The sequence below is a fragment of the Helianthus annuus genome, chromosome 11, assembly GCF_002127325.2.
Source record: "Helianthus annuus cultivar XRQ/B chromosome 11, HanXRQr2.0-SUNRISE, whole genome shotgun sequence".
NCBI lineage: Eukaryota > Viridiplantae > Streptophyta > Magnoliopsida > Asterales > Asteraceae > Helianthus > Helianthus annuus.
In genome coordinates, this window is record NC_035443.2 from 161,299,018 (window position 1) to 161,322,563 (window position 23,546).

Below are 23,546 nucleotides of genomic sequence, written 5' to 3' on the forward strand. Positions count from 1 at the left end.
ACATGCCTCCAAGTTTTATGTTTGGTGTAGAGCAATTGCAGAAAAACTAATATGTGAATTTTTTGAGTAATAATATAGTCTAAATTTCTTCTTTTGCCATGTAATTGTCGCATCATCTTCTTCCTTCTTCATTGCACAGCACCAAGCTAACCTCAATTGGTCAGATTTATTTTTTGGTATTCGTAACATTTTGATTTACCGTTTATTGATGCATTGATTCATTTGTAATCACTTGCAGATCACCCGTCGTCTGAATTTCAGCAATTAAACGGAGTTTTGTTAATCAGCACCGTAAGTTTCTGTTATATGATGTTTCGTTCTCATTTGTTCGTCTTTACATGTACTATTGACTTCTCCGTTACTGAGCAACTTGTTAGTCGTTAATACATGATTACATGATATACAGAAAACACATCAGATTTACAAATACTCCTACCTTCACTAAACCGAAATCCCAAAATTACATAACATTTCATGTTAAAAAACACTAACAAAAAAAAAATCGATTCGCATGCTACAACGATGAAGCCCATGCACGAGCGCTTCTAACAAGCTTCAGCTTGCCAAACGCGCTTTTAAAATCGGCAAATTGCAGAGCACGACCCAAAAAGTTGTCTTGATTTAGCAAATATCGCAAGGTTTAGACGAGGGGTGTATGTTTGCCATAGCGCGGTAATGTTAGATACCATGTTTGGATACAAGTATAGAAGTGCCTTTGAAAAAATGAGATAGGGTTCTTTAGAGACTATGTTCTTCAGTTGGGTTTTGTTGTATGATTCAATTGCTCTTGATTTGTATTGTAGGAAGCTGATTAGATCTTTGATTAGATCTTTCATTAAGTTAATTACCGGCTTGAGTCCCGCATAATAAATATGGATGGAATTCTTAATCACGAATATCAAAATCAATGTCAATATTGTCTTGTTGGCGGATTGATTTGTTGAACCCGAACACAACCCATATATTTATTCATGTCAAATCTATCAACCCTAACACACACACTTCAAATCGTGTAAACCGAACAAGAATGTTTAATACCTTTATCTAAACGAGTCAAATGGGCTAACGGGTTGTAATCAAGGTATGTCCAGAAATTGACACCCTTAACAAATACCATCAAAATTTTTGAGAATTTTATATAAATAGATCACTATTTAATTACGGGTTTCTATCAAAAAAAAATTGAATCTTTGAAGGTGTTTATCGAACTTTTTGCTAAGTTTTATGGTTCTCTCTATTATAACATAGAGTCAGTTAGGGGAGGAGGGGTGGTCACTAGTGATACAATTCTATCACTCCCAATATCCAATCAACTCATGCCATGTCATCACCCAATATTCTATCACTAGTGATAGAAATGTAGTGGGGGTGGTCACTAGTGATAGAAAATAGCTATTTAAAAATAGCTAACAAAAGTTGAGGGGCTAATTTGCACTTTTCATCAAAGTTCTATTAATTCACTTACATAAACGACGAAAACAATCTCTTCAAAACAATAAACTTTCAAAGCGTGACCGATTCAACGCGTTTAAAATATAACGCGTGAAAAATAGGGGGCGGCGGTGTTCGTGATGTTATAACTCGTGGTCGGGCGTCCATCACGGACCGCCCCGCCTAGCCTTACATAAAATATAAATTTGAAAAAGAAAAATACTATAAAAACGTACCTGTAGCTTTTTGATAGAATTGCACAAGCAAGTACAGGTCTTTCGAGCCAATATATCGCTTGGCGATTGTTCAGTTAAACGGTTCAACTTGAACCCCACAAATTCCATATCTTGAAAAAATACTGCAATATATTATCACACAATGAAGGTGCATAGGGCTGAAGATGAACATGGTCATATTAGGAGTGGCAAAATGGGTGGGTTGGGTAGGTTTGGGTAATGGGTTAGGATGGGTATAGGTTTGGAATAGGATGGGTTTATTAAAAATTGAATTAGAATAGGTTTGGGTCAAGATGAGTTTTTGTCAAAATAAATTTGGACGTGATAAAAAATTCTAAAAAATCCAAAAATTTCTAAAAAATCCAAAAATTATAAAAAATAAAAAAACTAATAATAAAATTCTAAATATTCTAAAATATAAAAAAATTCTAAAAAATAAAAAAAATCTAAAAAAAATTAATAAAAAATACAAAAAATTCTAAAAAATCAAAAAAATGAAAAAAAATGAAAAATAATAATAAAAAATCAAAAAATTCTAAAAAAATCAAAAAAACTCTAAATAATCAAAAAAAATAATAAGAATAATAAAAAAATTAAAAAAAATCTAAAAATTTCTAAAAAATAAAAAATAATAAAAAATCCAAAATTTTCTAAAAAATCCAAAAAATTTATAAAAAATAAAAAATATTCTAAAAATTCCAAAAATTTTAAAATATGAAAAAAATTAAAAAATAAAAAAAAATCTAAAAAATCAAAAAAAATAATAAAAAATTCAAAAAATTCTAAAAAATAAAAAATGTTCTAAAAAACAAAAAAAAATTCTAAAAAATTCTAAAAAATCCAACAAAAATCTAAAAATTTAAAAAAAATCAAAAAATAATAAAAAATAATAAAAAAATCTCAAAAATTCTAAAAAATCAAAAAAATTCAAAAAATTTAAAAGAAAATAAAAAATCAAAGAAATGCTAAAAAAATCAAAAAAGTTCTAAAAAATCAAAAATTCTAAAAAATCAAAAAAATTCTAAAAATTCCAAAAAAAATCTAAAAATCCAAAATATCATAAAATATTCTAAAAAAACAAAAAAAATTCTTAAAAATCCTAAAAACTTTTTCTAGAATTTTTGTAACACCCCAAAATTTCAAGATAAATTGTTTAAAAATAAGGGAAAGATTTAAAAAGGAATGACTAAAATGCAAAATGACAATAAAGGAATTAGAGGGGCTGAATTGTAATATAACATAGTTGGAAATCATGGAAAGATGCTTAAATTAAATACTTTTCTATTTAGGAGGGGTTAATATGATAATTCATAATTAAAAAGGGGTTATTAGGGTTTTAACCCAAAACACACCTTCTGGTGCGTACCTGGGATCGATCGAACAAGGGGAGCAAGGTGAAAAACCCTTGTTCTTGCTAACTCCCTCAATTGACCAAGGAATTCAAGTCTAATCTGTTGCATGTCTCAAGTTCTTCGATTATCTATACATACATAGTGATATGGTAAGTTCAATTTTCTGAATTTGATAATTTGTAGAATGAGGGGTTTAACCCAATCTCGAAATTTTGTGCCTAAATGTGAGAAATCTGAGTTGGGGTTACCTTCTAGGATAAGAATCATGTTGATTTTTAGGTTATTTGAAAGATTTTGGTAAAAACCCACTTGTAGTAGTAATGCTATGAAGATGATGATGCTAAATGTGTTAAATTGAGTATGGTTATGATATAAGAAGTTAGGTGTTGTAGATTATTATTATAAGGATCTGATTTAGGATGAAGGTTATGTGAAAATTTGTTGAATTTCATGATTTTGATATGAACTAGTAAGATTATGTATAATATACTTGTACACTATGCCTTGTAGATGGTACGCACGCAATGTGTTCGATGAAATGCCTAAGTAAGTTTAGTTAGGGTTTTTACATGAATACTTGTTAAGTCGATGTAACTCCTTTATGATAATGGCGTATGTGATTAGTAGACACCATAATGAACTATAAGGAATGTAAAAGTAATGTTTTTGAAAGCTAAAGTGTGGGATTATGACCTATAGGCACGAAGAAGGAAGAAGACGCAAGTCACTCGAAGGCATAAGTATCTCAAGATCGCGGTAAGTTCTTTTGAACTTTATTTACTCTACTAGTAGATTTACGATGATATTGAATGATATTATTTGATAATACAATTCGTGCAATTTCTTTATGGATAAAGATTGGTTAGATGTAAGAGTTTATCTCGAAAAAGGTTTTAGAAGTTATGTTGTAGTGGATGCGAAATAGCAAATCCTTTGTGGATTTGGTTATGCTAACAAAGGGTATGATAAGCTATGCAAGTCGACAAGTTCTAGTTGAACAAGTTGAGTAAGAATAAGCTACTACCCGTTTTAAACGGGTGGTCATGAATGCTATGATAAATGCTTGAAGTTTAATCCGTTATACGGATGGAAAGGAAAGAATTATGTTGAAAGCAATCAAACCCAATTAAACGGGTTGAATATGTATGCTTAACTCTCAATGAGAGTGTTTATGCTAAACCCAATTACTTGGGTAGTCGAATGCGTAAAAAGAATGAAAGTTCTTGTATGGATGGAGCTAAAACGAAAGAATTATGATTTAATATGTGTGACAACTAACCTTTAAAATTTGGTTGTTAATGTAGGTAAAACTTCACTCTAGGCGATTTGGAGATTTGGAGCGAGCACGGGCCCATGCTATGATATACCAAATGCTTCCGCTAGTTTTGTTCGTCTTTATGGTCCATGACTTGTTATTTTGTCCAACTTTGTTAGTAGTCGTATTTTGCAAAAACTTGTTGTCTTTATCTTGGGTAGTTTAATGTCAAAAAGGGTCATAGATTGTTGTTAGTTTTATGTGTTAAAAACAGGGAGGCACGTCCGTTTTACGAACGGGTCATGCCCAATTTTCCTAAGAATTTTATTATGTATCAAAGTTTGGTAATTTGATGTCTATAAATTACTTTTGTAAGTTGTTTTTGTAAGAACGAAAAATGTGGGCGTAACAAGTTGGTATCAGAGCCTAGGTTTGAGGGATTCGAGCACAAGTAGTAGTGCTTGAACTCAAACTGACGGCTCGCTCGAAAGTGTGCTCGCTCCAAGATCGCCAATGAGGTAAAAAAATTTTAAGTTTCGGTAAATTTAAGTATGTATAGTGTGCTTACGATGTAAATGTTTAAGTTAAGTATGTGGAGGAGTAATAATGGGAGGTGAAACGGGAAGTTCTAGGAACCGTAGGGCTGGAACCGACCCGAGAAATGATTAAAAAAGGCCTAAAACAAGTCTGCAGCGAATTCAGCAAACGGGAGGCCGTCGCCGACGGGCTTCTGGCCGTCGCCGACGCCCCCCTATTTTGAGCCGACGCCTTATTCGACTGCTTACGGGAAGTGTGGCCGACGCCACTTTACAGGGCCCGTCGCCGACGGGGTCCTTGGGCGTTGCCGACGGGTTGTGTAAAGGCAATCTGCTGAAAAAATTTGTTTTTCACATTTAGAGTTACCGGGTTATCCGAAAGCCTATTTAATGATTATGTAGGGTCCATATAAGGCCTAATAGATGTATGTAACCACAATTAGTGGTTACGATGGAATGGATTCGAAAGAGTCGAAAGTGATGAATCAAATGACAAGATAAGAGTTATGAAATTTAAAAGATCAAAAATTGAAATGTAAGAATGTGAATTAAGTAAATGCAGACTAATGAACCATTATATAATGAAAGGCATGTAATGGTGTGAAAAAGAACGACACGAAATAAATGATGGAACGTAGAGAATTAGAAACTTGAAATGCATGATTACAAACGTTGTAATCAAAGGTTGAATTATGTGTTATATTGAAAGCTTGTGAATTATAATTTAAGTTCCCGTACTTCTCAGAAATGCCCGTTTTATGTTCTTGTCAAGTTATTAGAAGATATAATAAGTTATGTAAAGTTACGTAGACCATTAGCGATAAGTAAAATTTAGAAAAGTCGAATGTAACGTATGGAATGGCATGAAATGGATGACGAATGTATAAAATGAAGTTGGAAACGTATGATAATGAATAATGAAGGAAGTAAATGTAGACTAAAGTACTTGAATATGTGAAGGAACCTGAATTGTTAATAAATAAACAAAAAAAAAAAAAGAAAAAAAAATGATGAATGATGAGATTAATGGTGAAAATGAATTGAAGAATGTGAGTTAGATGGAATTCGTATGAGAATTCGGATAAATGTATGCTTTGATCAGAATTATGCATTAGAGGTTAGTACCCCGTGTTTGGGATGGTGTGATACTTATGCGTATATAATGATTTGCTTTAGTATGATAAAGAGGCGAATATGTGCTAAAAGTGAATCATACGAGCTTATTAGTAAAGGATATGTTGAAATTATGTTATATAGTTGCTTCGAATGAAATTTGCTATTTGTAGAATCATGAAGCATTAGCCATTAGCATGTGAAAGTACGTGAAAGTGAATGCATATATGTGTATTGTTTGAAGGATTACGTAAATTGTATGCATGAAATATGAAGAATATTAATATTACGGTTTATCATATTTAGATGATTACCTGTTCAAAAGTTTGAAGTGTGTACGCAAGACAGTCGACTATCTAAAAGTCAACAGTATAGGGATATCATGAAATGGTCATCATACACAAATGCTAAAGTAAAGAGTTAATGTATTAGGTATTAAGTGATTTACGTGTTATGCTTGATGATAGATTAGTAGTATGGATTTGAAGTAAGGTAGCTATTAACAAATGTCTCGTTATACGAAATTTGACTAACGAAAGTCAATTAACATGTGAATAGAAAGAAAATGATTAGTTGTATGTATGCTCACATAAGCTAATAATGTTACGAATGTAATAATATGTAAGGATGGAAATCTCATCAGTTGATTCAAGTATGGATGGCAAACAGGGTAGGAGGAAACGATGAGGCAAACATGAATGTGAACACTAAAGGTAAGTGATCTTGCAATCACTTCAAATTTATCTACATGAAGGTGTATATATGTTTACATATTCGAAATCAAAGTGAAATGCGTAAATAAATTAGAAATGTTATGGTATGTTTCGTTGAAATTGTTGGCATAAGGTTAAACCGATAAGACCTCATTATAAGGATAAATCGGTCATAAATTTTGGTTGAAAAGTTTTAAGGCAGGAATGAAAACTTGGCAGTGTTGATGAAAGGTATGGAAAGAATATTAGTTGGGATGTTAGCTAAAGACATTTTGGTAAATATGTTCGAATTGAAATTAAGTACAACGCGTACAACGATACTTATATACAATAAGTACTAAGTGTAATTAATTTTAAATGGTCAAATTGTAGAAGAAAGAAAAGTACAGATGAAAATGCTAGAATCCGAGAAACGAATTCAAACTGGTAAGAATGAAAGGTAATAAGTTTAAAAGTTCGAATCCGTAAGTGAAAACGGATTGAACGAGTGAGAATAAAAAGTAAGTACCAAACTCAAATAAGTTATACGGGTCAAATGGCGATCGCCGTTTGAACCCGGTATTTAATGTTCGGATTGTTAAGTTTATTATTTTTAGGTGAGCATAATGTATGGGCATGCATTGTCACAGTTTGGAAAGCATTAATCGCCGCAAGGTATAAATAACGAGTCAAGGGTTTTGACCCGCACCAGGTGCGTATAGAAAGATCATATTTTTTTTATGAGAGCTTAGGGCTCGACTAAAGAATGATGTGTCAGAATAGGATAACTGATACCCATATGTAAGGATGCATTTACAATTAGACTTCTGAAAAGTCAAACGAAATAAATGAAGTCCTTGCAATTATGCAAGTATATGGTACGAACGTGTACCTCGATGCAACCACAATAGGTGAGGGGGTGTTAGTCTGACCTTGAAAGGTCAAACTGCGAAAGTTGGAGAAATAACCAATAAAAAGAAGGGATTGTATGTAAGAAATGGAATGTATGATATGTTTAGTATGTACGTAAGAAAATTTAGAAAGATAAAATAGGCGAACAAACACCCTGTAGGATACAATTACGAGAGGTTATGTGCTAATTACTTAATTATGGATATATATGATGGAATTCTTAGTGAAATGATAGTATGAAGCTAGTAGGAGGATGCCCACGAGTGAAAACATACTTCATGAATAAATGGGACCAATTTTGGTACGGAAGGTACCTATAAAGAAACGGATCGATCCGGCACACGGATAACCGACTTATGCATTGAAGGCGAGGTTAGTAGAATGTTTAAATCTTGAGTAATGATTAAGAACCCGTAGATTAAATTGTAAGTATGAACAAAATGAATGGTAGAATAAGTATGGTATACAATGATCGACCTGTAATGGTCAGCGTGATAAGGTATGAATGTCACTAAGAAGGATATCTAAAGGCCTTAAATGAAAGTTCGAGCTGAATTGGTTAAACGCTCGTAGGGTGCTCATACACAACATACCTAGTCGTTATCATAAGTAGATTATGTAAGGAGCTAATAATAAAGGGTGCGAATGATTAAATTTGAGGCTAAACTCAAAACTTGTAAGTAGTTCAAGTGACGATAGTAACCGTAGAATGATGCTTTATACTCATATTAAGTATGAAAAAGTAATTAGGAAGTGGCTAGCTTTGTATTAGTACCACTAAGTCATAAAATGTTTATAGTATACGTACAATGATATGATAAGCCCTCATAATGAATAAGAAAGTAATTAGAATAACGTTAGTAATGGGATAATGGGGTTTGCCCATGATTACAATAATGAGTTATATCGTGCATGATTCATGAGTGGAATGAAATAAATCGATTTATTTGTATTAGTAAATGTAGGAATATGTTACGCTTAATTAGGAAGACAGAAACAAACCGTAAACATAAGCTTGTACGACCAATAGTGTACATTGGAATAAATTTCAGTGAACGAAATGCTGGTGATGATGTATGATAGGAGCTAGCATTATAAAATGAAAACGACACTAATAAGAGCTCTGGATCAGATTCTCATTTATATGAGATTATGAAAGTATTTTATTTAACCTGATTTAAGAACAGAGGGACAATGCGTACAAATACGTTTATGCATGAATGAAACTCTTGCCAAGATCCCGAATGCATCTATGTTATATTAAGCATCGTGAATGAATAGATGAAAAAGTAAGAGTAGAACTGATCTAGTTAGAATGAGAAAGGTTTCGGGGACGAAACCTCTTTTAAGGGGGGTAGACTTGTAACACCCCAAAATTTCAAGATAAATTGTTTAAAAATAAGGGAAAGATTTAAAAAGGAATGACTAAAATGCAAAATGACAATAAAGGAATTAGAGGGGCTGAATTGTAATATAACATAGTTGGAAATCATGGAAAGATGCTTAAATTAAATACTTTTCTATTTAGGAGGGGTTAATATGATAATTCATAATTAAAAAGGGGTTATTAGGGTTTTAACCCAAAACACACCTTCTGGTGCGTACCTGGGATCGATCGAACAAGGGGAGCAAGGTGAAAAACCCTTGTTCTTGCTAACTCCCTCAATTGACCAAGGAATTCAAGTCTAATCTGTTGCATGTCTCAAGTTCTTCGATTATCTATACATACATAGTGATATGGTAAGTTCAATTTTCTGAATTTGATAATTTGTAGAATGAGGGGTTTAACCCAATCTCGAAATTTTGTGCCTAAATGTGAGAAATCTGAGTTGGGGTTACCTTCTAGGATAAGAATCATGTTGATTTTTAGGTTATTTGAAAGATTTTGGTAAAAACCCACTTGTAGTAGTAATGCTATGAAGATGATGATGCTAAATGTGTTAAATTGAGTATGGTTATGATATAAGAAGTTAGGTGTTGTAGATTATTATTATAAGGATCTGATTTAGGATGAAGGTTATGTGAAAATTTGTTGAATTTCATGATTTTGATATGAACTAGTAAGATTATGTATAATATACTTGTACACTATGCCTTGTAGATGGTACGCACGCAATGTGTTCGATGAAATGCCTAAGTAAGTTTAGTTAGGGTTTTTACATGAATACTTGTTAAGTCGATGTAACTCCTTTATGATAATGGCGTATGTGATTAGTAGACACCATAATGAACTATAAGGAATGTAAAAGTAATGTTTTTGAAAGCTAAAGTGTGGGATTATGACCTATAGGCACGAAGAAGGAAGAAGGCGCAAGTCACTCGAAGGCATAAGTATCTCAAGATCGCGGTAAGTTCTTTTGAACTTTATTTACTCTACTAGTAGATTTACGATGATATTGAATGATATTATTTGATAATACAATTCGTGCAATTTCTTTATGGATAAAGATTGGTTAGATGTAAGAGTTTATCTCGAAAAAGGTTTTAGAAGTTATGTTGTAGTGGATGCGAAATAGCAAATCCTTTGTGGATTTGGTTATGCTAACAAAGGGTATGATAAGCTATGCAAGTCGACAAGTTCTAGTTGAACAAGTTGAGTAAGAATAAGCTACTACCCGTTTTAAACGGGTGGTCATGAATGCTATGATAAATGCTTGAAGTTTAATCCGTTATACGGATGGAAAGGAAAGAATTATGTTGAAAGCAATCAAACCCAATTAAACGGGTTGAATATGTATGCTTAACTCTCAATGAGAGTGTTTATGCTAAACCCAATTACTTGGGTAGTCGAATGCGTAAAAAGAATGAAAGTTCTTGTATGGATGGAGCTAAAACGAAAGAATTATGATTTAATATGTGTGACAACTAACCTTTAAAATTTGGTTGTTAATGTAGGTAAAACTTCACTCTAGGCGATTTGGAGATTTGGAGCGAGCACGGGCCCATGCTATGATATACCAAATGCTTCCGCTAGTTTTGTTCGTCTTTATGGTCCATGACTTGTTATTTTGTCCAACTTTGTTAGTAGTCGTATTTTGCAAAAACTTGTTGTCTTTATCTTGGGTAGTTTAATGTCAAAAAGGGTCATAGATTGTTGTTAGTTTTATGTGTTAAAAACAGGGAGGCACGTCCGTTTTACGAACGGGTCATGCCCAATTTTCCTAAGAATTTTATTATGTATCAAAGTTTGGTAATTTGATGTCTATAAATTACTTTTGTAAGTTGTTTTTGTAAGAACGAAAAATGTGGGCGTAACAATTTTTGGATTTTTTAGAATTTTTTGGATTTTTTTAATTTTTTGATTTTTTAGTATTTTCTGATTTTTAGGATTTTTAGGATTTTTGTTATTTTAATGATTTTTAGAATATTTAGAATTTTTATTATTTTTTGATTTTTTAGAATTTTTTAATTTTTTACATTTTTTTATTTTTTATAAGTTTTTTTGATTGTTTATTATTTTTTTGATTTTTTTAGAACTTTTTTGATTTTTATTTTTTTTAGAATTTTTTTGATTTTTTAGAATTTTTTTTTGTTTTTTTAGATTTTTTTTTGATTTTTTATTATTTTTATTTTTTTTAGAATTTTTTGTATTTTTTTATTCTGTTAATTTTTTTGAATTTTTTCAATTTTTTTGATTTTTTTTATTTTTTATAACTTTTTTGTATTTTTTAGATTTTTTTATTTCTAGATATTTTTTTATTTATTAGAATTTATTTGATTTTTTATTATTTTTTTATTTTTTAGAATTTTTTGGATTTTTTTTATTTTTGGATTTTTTTAGATATTTTTTGATTTTTTAGAATTTTTTTGATTTTTTAGATATTTTTTTGATTTTTTATAATATTTTTAATTTTTATTATTATTTTTTATTTTTTTGATATTTTTGATTTTTTAGAAAATTTTAATTATTTTTAATTTTTTTATTAATTTTAAAATATTTTTAAAATTTGTGAAGCCAACATCTACGAACACTTGAATAAGATTAAAAATCTGCATGTGATGCTCTTTTTTGAGTTACCCATTTACCTTGCGTAATACCCATCTTTACACACGAATTATTTTAAATAAATATCATATAACTCATCCTAACCCATACTTAGTTATTTCTTAACCCATCCTAACCTATTTTCATTTTTAAAATAACCCAAAAAACCCAAATGGGTTTTATTTGCCAGGTCTAGGTCATATGAAATCAAGCATTCGTGATGATTGAATATTTGATGGTGAGTATGAGTGACAACTAAATAATACAGTTTGTCAAAACTAACATTATTATGACTAACCATGTAAAATGAAAACGGAAAAAACAAAATTATAAAAGTTTTTATTTTCTAAATGGTTAAACAAGTAATTCACCGGGGTAACCCTTTACCCAAAAATGGTTAAACAGGTTAACGGGTCAATCCATTTTTATATGGGCCATCCCAAACCCGACTTCTTTTTAATACGGGTCAACCCGTTTTTATATGGGTCATCCTAAACCTGGATTGTTTTTAATACGGGTCAACCCGAACCTGACCCATTTTTTTAAACGGGTTGTGTTAGTCGACCCAAACCTGTTATTTTTTTCGTGTCAGGTTCGGCCTGGTTTTGGGTCCTACAAGAATTGTTGCCCCTAGGTATAATATCATATTTAACTAAAAAAATCATAATGTTAAATATACCCGATGACATTTATGCCCTTCCCCCTTAAAATTTTCATTGTGTGATAGATGCATGATACTTTGCAGCCTCGTGCTGCATCATGACATGGTATAAGAGCTCCTTACTTCCTTAGTATCCTGGTGGCATACTACATTGAACCAAATCAACCCTATCAAACTAATGGTGGGGATTTTAATGTTGATACATACATTGTGACGACAGGCGGTAGACGAATACTAAGCCAGGTTTCGAAAGTCTACCTATAAAGCTGACTTCTATATTGAACATGACTACATGAGGATGCTCATCTTCATGAACATTCGAAAGTTGAAACCAAGATTTTAGAGATTAAGATGAAGTGATGCATAGAAGCATAGTAAAGTCGATGATAGTATTTGACAATTGTCGGTATCCATCCTTGTATACTAAGGGCGGGCGGGGCGCCCATCACTCACCACCCCCTCATCACTCACAACATCCAATCAAGTTCTGTAACACCCCAAAACTTGTGTGATAGAATATTTTGATATTTTAATGTCCTACATGATTAGTTAAATTTTAAATGTAAAGGAAGTTTATAAACTTTGAGTAAGTATATGAAAATGATAACAAAGAGTAACCTTGGGGGTTTAATATGTAAAATTTGACAATTTATATAAAAAAAGGGGAAAAGAAAACCCAGTGTTGGGTGTGGGGGTTGCGACGCAGGGAGAGCAGGAAGGGGGAGAACCCTTCTTCTCCATCTTACCAAGAAAATCTACAAATTGAAGGCGATTTTGGATGAATTTCGTTTGCATATGAACAATTTCTCAATCATCTAAGAGTTCCTAACCTAGGGTAAGTTTTATTATGTCATATGATGTTAGATGATAAGATGAGTTTGAGCAATCCATGATAATTGAATAAATTGAACCTGTAAATGAGTTAGAATCATCATGATGAAGATGAATTTTGCATAAATCCGGTTGTATTAAACACTTGTGATGAAACCCACTAGTAGTAGTAGTAAGAATGGTGACATGGGTGAACCATTCATGTCTAATCTTTGTGCTAAGTTGATGAACTAGGTAGTATGTGATGCATTCTTATGTTAGCTAGTTGGGGTATGGTATAAATTTATTTGATTTTAGTAGTGATGATTAGATGAATGCAAGAAGTGGAAAGTTAAAGCATATAAATACTTGTACATAATGTCTTACAAATGCGAAACCCGCCAAGTGTTTGATAAAATGCCTACAAAGTTTGTGTAAAATAGTTACTTTTGACTTCCTTAGATAGTCACCTTGTAAAGGCCGTATCTCATTCGTTATTAGGAGTTAGACAACGAGCCTTATATCGTTGAAAAGGTTGTTTCGCATATTACATTTCATATTTGGTCATAAGAGGCTGGTTATGAGATTTAGTGGGTCAAAACAACATGAAAAGTTAGTAAATTCGTTTTGACAGCAAGCTGTTTGGAAGCATTTCAGCTTCTGTGCTGATTTTGTAAAAATCATATAAAATCATAGGAATGTCCGATTTTTACGATCTTTATATGCTTAGAAAGATCTCTGAGTGTAGATCATTTCATATTTGAACATGAAGAACTGAATCAGAAGATAAATGGGTTAAAATGTGTCGTGAACAGCTGCTGCGCAGAAAGTTGCTGCACATTTTTTAGTATAAATATTAAGTAAAAATAGTTGTATTGTTATGCACACTTGTATGAATCATGAACTACTGATTTTAATAAATTATTAGTAAGTTATTTGATTGTTTTAAGTGTCTAAAACACTTACCAACTAGTCTATGCATATGATTGCACCAACGGGTCGAAACGGGTTGTTGATAGAAAATAGTAGAATGGATGTGTAAAAAACCAAGGTGTTAAGAAATGGTATGAAATGTTTAATGTATGAAACAAGTTGCCTAACTTAGAAAATGTTATCATTCTAAGTATGGAATTTTGAAAGAATAATGAACATGATGTAAATACATAATTATGCATGCTAGAAGCTCATGTATGACTTTTGTGATGATGGAATGATAAATTGTTAGATTGATTAGCATTGTGGTATTGTGATACATGTTGAACTCGTTAAGCGATTGACACGTGAATAGAAGTGTGATTAGTGATGCGTATGATTACGTATACTAACTATTGAATGGATGTAATGGAATGAGATAATAGAAACGTGTCAAGGAGAGCTCAAGCATAGGAGGATAACGGGTCAAGATAAGGCAAGGTGACAAATACACTTATTGGAGTACTCAAGGTAAGTGATTTCTATAATCACTTCTTTAGTTGTTTAAGTAATATAATGTTTTAATTATTAAGTTCATATGAAGTTGAGGTCAAATCAATAGATTATTTTGATAAATGCACGAATGGGTCGAATAATTCATAGATGAATAACAAGCCGAATACGTTTAAGAAATTCCTTAACTCGGATGTTGGACTTCAAGATCACATGATAAAATATTAAATTACAATCATATAGGAAGTAACGTGACGCAAAACGGATGAAAAATGAGAGAGTTATGTCCGTTTCGGTAAGGATTAATGGCTAGGAAAAGTGCAGAGTTGACACGGCCGGGTGGTGAACTGACACGACCGGGTGAAGGTTCTGTCAAAAATATTATTTATGTGATTTATGCGCCGTAGGCTTCGGTATATTATCCGTGAACTACGACGGGCCTCCCAAACATGATTTCGAGTGTTTCCTTGACGATTATAAGTTGTAAACCCAAGTCTAAGCCTCATGTAATTTATATAAGAATGTGATAGATGTATGTAATGAAGTTGGACATGTATTACATGTAAATGTATACAAAAATACGTACGGAACACGTAGGTATGAATACATGATTGTAGGTATGATTAAATGTATATTAGGTATGTAGATGTGTATGATTGTAAGTTTGTATGTGTGCAAGTATGTGCGAATGCATGATTTGGATGCATTTGAGAATTAGCGTTACTAATAATGCCCTTGGGTTTGGAATATAAGTTAATTGGATGCATTTAAATGGTTGACGTCCTTTTTATGAAGATGTAGTAAATGAATATGTTGAGATTACGGGTTTGGCTAACCAAGTTATTATTGAGTATGTTTGAAAGTGCAGGTTATGAATGTCGGACTTTCGAAGTGTTGATATAATAATGAAACGGTTGAATGTTGAAAGGATAATCGGATTGAAGTAACTTATGCGGTTAGAATATGCTATGGACGTTTTAGTTTATACAACATTTTATGTTTGGTCGTCATCATCTACCAACGGGTTAGTTGTTTGAAAATATATGTCATACCCATTTAATTGGGTAATCGAATGCGTGAGAGAAATGAAAGTACATGCACGAATGGAACTAAAGTGACGGTTTTATAAGTAAATAAGTAAATGACTAACTTTTTAAAGCTTTGTTGTTGAATGTAGGTAAATCCTCAATTCAGGCGACTTGGAGAATCGGAGCGAGCGCGTGTTCATGTTATGTCATACCAAACGCTTCCGCTAGCTTGTTCAAATGTTTTTAGTCCAAAATTTGTTGTTTTGGTTCTTAGTAGTATTTCGTCGAATGAATTGTAGAATTGTATCTAGTTTGTTTATGTTTAAAACAGGGGTATGCTCGTTTAATGGACGGGTCATGCCCAATTTTTGTTAAATTAATGCACCTGCGTTATTGATATTATCATTTTAAAATTCCGAAAAGTTGGACACTTTTAAGAAAATTTTTATATTTATAGTGTCCTTCAGTCGTCTTTTATTAGACGCAAACGCGGACGTAACAAGTTGGTATCAGAGCCTAGGTTTGAGGGATTCGAGCAAGAGTAATAGTGCTTGAACTCAAACCGAAGGCTCGTGCAAAGGTGTGCTCGCTCCGAGGTCGCTAATGAGGTAAAATTTTAAGTATTCGTTTAATACGAGTATGATGTAAATATTTAAGCTATATATATGTATATATATATACAGGAAGTAAAGTTGGAGGTTAAACGAGAAGTTCAAGGACCGTATGGCTGGAACCGAACCGAAAAACGATTAATAAGCCCAAAACAAAGAATGCAGCGATTTTAGTAAACGTGAGGCCGTCGCCGACGGGTTGTTACCCGTCGCCGACGCCCCTTTTTGGGCCGACGCCCTATCTAACTGCTTACGGGAACTCTGGCCGACGCCCTTTTTAAGAGCCCGTCGCCGACGGACATCTTAGCCGTCGCCGACGGCTTACATAATTTCAGTCCGCTGAAATTTCAAGTTTTCATAATTTTAACTAACCGTCCATCCCGGAAGCCCGATTCACGGATTCCATTGAGTTCTTATGAGACTAAGTAAGCCGTGTAGGGATAGAACAAATTGATAGTAAATGGTTGTGCGTAATGGTATGAAACAAAAGACGAATGTATGAAGTGAAGCTCGAAATGTAAGAATGTGAATAAGTAATATGGACTAATGAACTATGATGTGTTGAAAGCTTATGATCCGTATTAAATGTAAACATGACATTGTGTAGATGGCTGATGCAAGCAACGTTAATGATGATGATGATACTAATGTGTTAAATGTTTTGTGAAGGGTAAGCGCAATTGTTGGAAGAGATGATCCGTGAATGCGGTCTAGGACCGGCATCGAGGCAAGTAATGAAACAAATTGACCCCAGGTACGTAAACCTAACGTATGGGCGTATGAAATGGTATGGTTAAGCAAGTGAAAGAAAAATTTTGAACAAATTATGATAACGACATGGTAAATAATTTTTAAAAATGTAACACGTGCCGAAACTTAATTCTTCGGGCATAATGTGGCGATTACGCGAAGACACGAAACTAGTACGTGGATTGTGTACCTGGCCAGTACACAAGAAACATATGACGTTCGTGAGACCGCGGTAATTGTTACAGGTACGTCCGTTAGAATTGGGTAGCAGGTGGGCGTATGGGTGAAATGAGTAGTAAGACTCTCGGGAGATTGAGAGTACTTCGTACGAGTAAAAAGTGCAAATGATAAGAATAAAATGTTGAATCCGTAAAAAGTACAGACCAACAATGTATGAATGTCATGCTTGAATCCGCGAGACGGATTCAAGGAATGAAAGATACGAATGCCATGCTTGAATCCGCGAGACGGATTCAAGGAATGAAAGATACGAATGCGATGCTTGAATCCGCGAGACGGATTCAAGGAATGAAAGATACGAATGCCATGCTTGAATCCGCGAGACGGATTCAAGGAATGAAAGATACGAATGCGATGCTTGAATCCGAGAGACGGATTCAAGGAATGAAAGATACGAATGCCATGCTTGAATCCGCAAGATGGATTCAAGGAATGAAAGATACGAATGCGATGCTTGAATCCGCGAGACGGGTTCAAGGAATGAAAAGCATGAATGCAATGTTCAAATCCGCGAAGCGGACTTGAGGTATAAAAAGGCGAAACTAGTCTACATAAGAAGAAGTCGATAGCTTGACCATGTTAAGTAAATGTAAAGCAAATTAGCAAAAGAATGATAAGAATGAAAATATTCAAATGTGTAAGTAATTACGGACCGAACAAGTAAATATTCCTTAAGTAATATGACCCAAATTATGTTTAAACTTATATATATATATATATACATAAATATATTTTTTTTTGCAAATGCGTTGTATGCAAGAATGGTAGAAGTATTAAATGGGACATACGGGTCAGATGGCGATCGCCATTTGAACTCGGTAGTTAATGATTTGAGTTGTTAAGTTTTATACTCATAGATGAGCTTGAAGAATAGAGACGCAATGTCACTAATCGGAAAGGAATAATCATCGTAAGGCATGGATAACGAATCAATGGAATTTACTTCCGTCAGGTATGTTCATAATGATTGTCGAGTGGTATAGAACTTGAATGCTCGTAACTGTGGAAATTCTGATAGAATGTAAGAGACAACAAGTATCGTTAAGAAATACTAACCTTGATGCTCGGCTTGTTGGCCATGTTCATTTGAACAAGACATTGTAGAAAAGATAAGCATGGCATGGATAACAATAGTAACCATGGAAATAATGCTTAGTTTTCGTGTTAAGTACGGATAAGTAAGTTTAAGAAGGGTGGTTTTGGTTGTAACCGTAAGTCTTTCGAATGATTATAAATGCGTATGATAAAATATCGACCCCTCCTATAAGCTTAAGGGTAATCAGAAGTAAGGATAGAAATGGAATGTTAAGGAAGGCTCATAGTGAATAAAATGAAAGATAGTATATGATGTATGAGTAAAATAAAATAAATTGATTTATTTCAAGTAGTGAATATATATATATATATATATATATGTAATATGCTTAAATAGGATGTTAGATGCAAGCCATAGACTTAGTCTGTATGATTAATAACTGTATACACTTGGAATAAATTCGATGAATGAAGCGCTAGTGATGGTATGTGCTAGGAGCTAGCATTATAAAGTGAAGACGACACTAATAAGAGCTCTGGATCAGATTCTAACTTTAATGCGATTATGAAAGTAATTTACTTGATTTAAGAACGGAGGGGCAATGTGTACGAAGACGTTTATGAATGAATGAGATTCTTGCCAAGATCTCGAATGCATCCCTGTGGTAGTAAGCATTGTAAATGAAGAAATGAAAGAGTAGGAGTAGAATTGGTCCAGTCGTAATGAGAAAGGTTTCGGGGACGAAACCTCCTTTAAGGGGGGTAGACTTGTAACACCCCAAAACTTGTGTGATAGAATATTTTGATGTTTTAATGTCCTACATGATTAGTTAAATTTTAAATGTAAAGGAAGTTTATAAACTTTGAGTAAGTATATGAAAATGATAACAAAGAGTAACCTTGGGGGTTTAATATGTAAAATTTGACAATTTATATAAAAAAAGGGGAAAAGAAAACCCAGTGTTGGGTGTGGGGGTTGCGACGCAGGGAGAGCAGGAAGGGGGAGAAACCTTCTTCTCCATCTTACCAAGAAAATCTACAAATTGAAGGCGATTTTGGATGAATTTCGTTTGCATGTGAACAATTTCTCAATCATCTAAGAGTTCCTAACCTAGGGTAAGTTTTATTATGTCATATGATGTTAGATGATAAGATGAGTTTGAGCAATCCATGATAATTGAATGAATTGAACCTGTAAATGAGTTAGAATCATCATGATGAAGATGAATTTTGCATAAATCCGGTTGTATTAAACACTTGTGATGAAACCCACTAGTAGTAGTAGTAAGAATGGTGACATGGGTGAACCATTCATGTCTAATCTTTGTGCTAAGTTGATGAACTAGGTAGTATGTGATGCATTCTTATGTTAGCTAGTTGGGGTATGGTATAAATTTATTTGATTTTAGTAGTGATGATTAGATGAATGCAAGAAGTGGAAAGTTAAAGCATATAAATACTTGTACATAATGTCTTACAAATGCGAAACCCGCCAAGTGTTTGATAAAATGCCTACAAAGTTTGTGTAAAATAGTTACTTTTGACTTCCTTAGATAGTCACCTTGTAAAGGCCGTATCTCATTCGTTATTAGGAGTTAGACAACGAGCCTTATATCGTTGAAAAGGTTGTTTCGCATATTACATTTCATATTTGGTCATAAGAGGCTGGTTATGAGATTTAGTGGGTCAAAACAACATGAAAAGTTAGTAAATTCGTTTTGACAGCAAGCTGTTTGGAAGCATTTCAGCTTCTGTGCTGATTTTGTAAAAATCATATAAAATCATAGGAATGTCCGATTTTTACGATCTTTATATGCTTAGAAAGATCTCTGAGTGTAGATCATTTCATATTTGAACATGAAGAACTGAATCAGAAGATAAATGGGTTAAAATGTGTCGTGAACAGCTGCTGCGCAGAAAGTTGCTGCACATTTTTTAGTATAAATATTAAGTAAAAATAGTTGTATTGTTATGCACACTTGTATGAATCATGAACTACTGATTTTAATAAATTATTAGTAAGTTATTTGATTGTTTTAAGTGTCTAAAACACTTACCAACTAGTCTATGCATATGATTGCACCAACGGGTCGAAACGGGTTGTTGATAGAAAATAGTAGAATGGATGTGTAAAAAAACCAAGGTGTTAAGAAATGGTATGAAATGTTTAATGTATGAAACAAGTTGCCTAACTTAGAAAATGTTATCATTCTAAGTATGGAATTTTGAAAGAATAATGAACATGATGTAAATACATAATTATGCATGCTAGAAGCTCATGTATGACTTTTGTGATGATGGAATGATAAATTGTTAGATTGATTAGCATTGTGGTATTGTGATACATGTTGAACTCGTTAAGCGATTGACACGTGAATAGAAGTGTGATTAGTGATGCGTATGATTACGTATACTAACTATTGAATGGATGTAATGGAATGAGATAATAGAAACGTGTCAAGGAGAGCTCAAGCATAGGAGGATAACGGGTCAAGATAAGGCAAGGTGACAAATACACTTATTGGAGTACTCAAGGTAAGTGATTTCTATAATCACTTCTTTAGTTGTTTAAGTAATATAATGTTTTAATTATTAAGTTCATATGAAGTTGAGGTCAAATCAATAGATTATTTTGATAAATGCACGAATGGGTCGAATAATTCATAGATGAATAACAAGCCGAATACGTTTAAGAAATTCCTTAACTCGGATGTTGGACTTCAAGATCACATGATAAAATATTAAATTACAATCATATAGGAAGTAACGTGACGCAAAACGGATGAAAAATGAGAGAGTTATGTCCGTTTCGGTAAGGATTAATGGCTAGGAAAAGTGCAGAGTTGACACGGCCGGGTGGTGAACTGACACGACCGGGTGAAGGTTCTGTCAAAAATATTATTTATGTGATTTATGCGCCGTAGGCTTCGGTATATTATCCGTGAACTACGACGGGCCTCCCAAACATGATTTCGAGTGTTTCCTTGACGATTATAAGTTGTAAACCCAAGTCTAAGCCTCATGTAATTTATATAAGAATGTGATAGATGTATGTAATGAAGTTGGACATGTATTACATGTAAATGTATACAAAAATACGTACGGAACACGTAGGTATGAATACATGATTGTAGGTATGATTAAATGTATATTAGGTATGTAGATGTGTATGATTGTAAGTTTGTATGTGTGCAAGTATGTGCGAATGCATGATTTGGATGCATTTGAGAATTAGCGTTACTAATAATGCCCTTGGGTTTGGAATATAAGTTAATTGGATGCATTTAAATGGTTGACGTCCTTTTTATGAAGATGTAGTAAATGAATATGTTGAGATTACGGGTTTGGCTAACCAAGTTATTATTGAGTATGTTTGAAAGTGCAGGTTATGAATGTCGGACTTTCGAAGTGTTGATATAATAATGAAACGGTTGAATGTTGAAAGGATAATCGGATTGAAGTAACTTATGCGGTTAGAATATGCTATGGACGTTTTAGTTTATACAACATTTTATGTTTGGTCGTCATCATCTACCAACGGGTTAGTTGTTTGAAAATATATGTCATACCCATTTAATTGGGTAATCGAATGCGTGAGAGAAATGAAAGTACATGCACGAATGGAACTAAAGTGACGGTTTTATAAGTAAATAAGTAAATGACTAACTTTTTAAAGCTTTGTTGTTGAATGTAGGTAAATCCTCAATTCAGGGGACTTGGAGAATCGGAGCGAGCGCGTGTTCATGTTATGTCATACCAAACGCTTCCGCTAGCTTGTTCAAATGTTTTTAGTCCAAAATTTGTTGTTTTGGTTCTTAGTAGTATTTCGTCGAATGAATTGTAGAATTGTATCTAGTTTGTTTATGTTTAAAACAGGGGTATGCTCGTTTAATGGACGGGTCATGCCCAATTTTTGTTAAATTAATGCACCTGCGTTATTGATATTATCATTTAAAATTCCGAAAAGTTGGACACTTTTAAGAAAATTTTTATATTTATAGTGTCCTTCAGTCGTCTTTTATTAGACGCAAACGCGGACGTAACAAGTTCCGCCACGTCATCGAGCTTTATTCCATCACTGGTGATGGATTTTAGTGGAAAAGCCCATCATTCACAACACCCAACAATAAACCCTCACATTCTTCAATTCTTCACGCGTGATAATTTTGACGCGTCATCAATTGACGCGTAATAGAAACAAGCGGCAGCGGTGTTATTTGTATACACGCGTGGTGGGGGCGCCCCGACCCCCCTAAGTGTGCGTCTTCTTTTATTAAGATAAGAGGTAAGAAATACAAATGAAGCATTCTATACGCTTCTCTTTATACACTAGTCCAATTTATATTTGGGCTAGGCAAAGGAATAATTTCACCTCATACTTTACTATTAAAAAAGATAGGCAACGGCGGACCCAAGAATTTTTCCATGGTGGTGCGAAACATTTTTAAAAATTTTAGGCCCCTAGGTATATAAGTAAAAAAATCGGTTCGTATCGGGTCGGGTCATGTAAAACAAAAGAAATTGCGCCATAACGTCCCTACTCATGGTTCCTATCACAAACAAATTGATGCATTAGTTCATCGCTCCATAAAATAATGTTTCAATTTTAATTTTCAACCCTAGAAATCGTGTGTAACCACCCTAAAAATCATCTAAACAACATAATCACCCTAAAAATCATCTAAACAACCATAAACAACGTCAAAACACATGAAATTTCAAACCTATTTAAGAATTTTGTTACCCTTTGGTGTCGGACGGCGGTGGTTCGCGGCTGCTGATGACGTGCTGTTGTGGTCGATAATCGCTGGTAGGAGACGACCCAAGAGAGGGAGGGCGGGATGAATTCTAAGGGACTATTGGGCTTATTTTAATTATTATACTTTGAACTTAGGTTGAGTTTGGTTAATGGGCTAGTAATTAGTGGGCTAATTATGTTTAATGAAATAGTGGGTTAAGGTATTGGGTATTTGGGTTAAGTTGGGTAGTATAAGTTTATATAATTTAGGTAGTTTTTTTAATTAGAATTTACTAAAAAAATTTAAAATATAAATTGAAAACATTTTTTACCTAAGGTGTGTGGACGAAAAATTACAAGGGGTGCGGATGAAAAAATTCAAGGGGTGCGGACGAAAAAATCCAAGGGGTGCGCACGGGATTTTCAACGGAAAATAGCACTAAAATTTTTTTTTCCCGGGGGTGCGCCCGCCCACCTTGGGCTATATGTATGTCCGCCCCTGGCAACGTCCATCAACTAAAGCCTCTTTATCTAGAGAAATGGAGTACAAGTTGTTTTCAAGTGAGGGGAATGATGATGAGGGACCAAAAACTTGAGTGGCAAACCATATGTATAGTAGGAATGAGAAAATCCGTTAGGAAACGGTCATAGCTCTCAATCAGAAGTTTAAATTTCCGTAAGTTCCCTAAAATATCTGGTTTTTGCTTTAATTTATTTCTTTAAAACGAGCATCATA

General features: G+C 33.4%; 4 long non-coding RNA genes across 6 annotated transcripts; all 4 read left to right on the forward strand.

The window, feature by feature from the left end:
- Positions 1–2,986: 2,986 nt before the first annotated feature.
- Positions 2,987–4,649, forward strand: LOC118484107. The gene is made up of 3 exons (XR_004872735.1): positions 2,987–3,168; positions 3,719–3,775; positions 4,324–4,649. It is a non-coding gene; the product is annotated as an uncharacterized LOC118484107 (long non-coding RNA).
- Positions 4,650–9,093: 4,444 nt separating this feature from the next.
- On the forward strand, positions 9,094–10,748 carry LOC110887251. The gene is made up of 3 exons (XR_002563179.2): positions 9,094–9,267; positions 9,818–9,874; positions 10,423–10,748. It is a non-coding gene; the product is annotated as an uncharacterized LOC110887251 (long non-coding RNA).
- Positions 10,749–12,848: 2,100 nt separating this feature from the next.
- LOC110890871 lies at positions 12,849–15,833 on the forward strand. Of its 3 annotated transcripts, none has more exons than XR_004872737.1 (4): positions 12,849–13,008; positions 14,342–14,426; positions 15,272–15,432; positions 15,586–15,833. It is a non-coding gene; the product is annotated as an uncharacterized LOC110890871 (long non-coding RNA). The 3 variants fall into 3 exon arrangements; XR_004872736.1 differs by having other exon boundaries at positions 12,853–13,008; positions 15,277–15,432; XR_002564835.2 differs by lacking the exons at positions 12,849–13,008; positions 14,342–14,426 and having other exon boundaries at positions 14,433–15,432.
- Positions 15,834–20,613: 4,780 nt separating this feature from the next.
- On the forward strand, positions 20,614–22,014 carry LOC110890872. Its single transcript, XR_004872738.1, has 2 exons — positions 20,614–21,544; positions 21,767–22,014. It is a non-coding gene; the product is annotated as an uncharacterized LOC110890872 (long non-coding RNA).
- Positions 22,015–23,546: the final 1,532 nt, after the last annotated feature.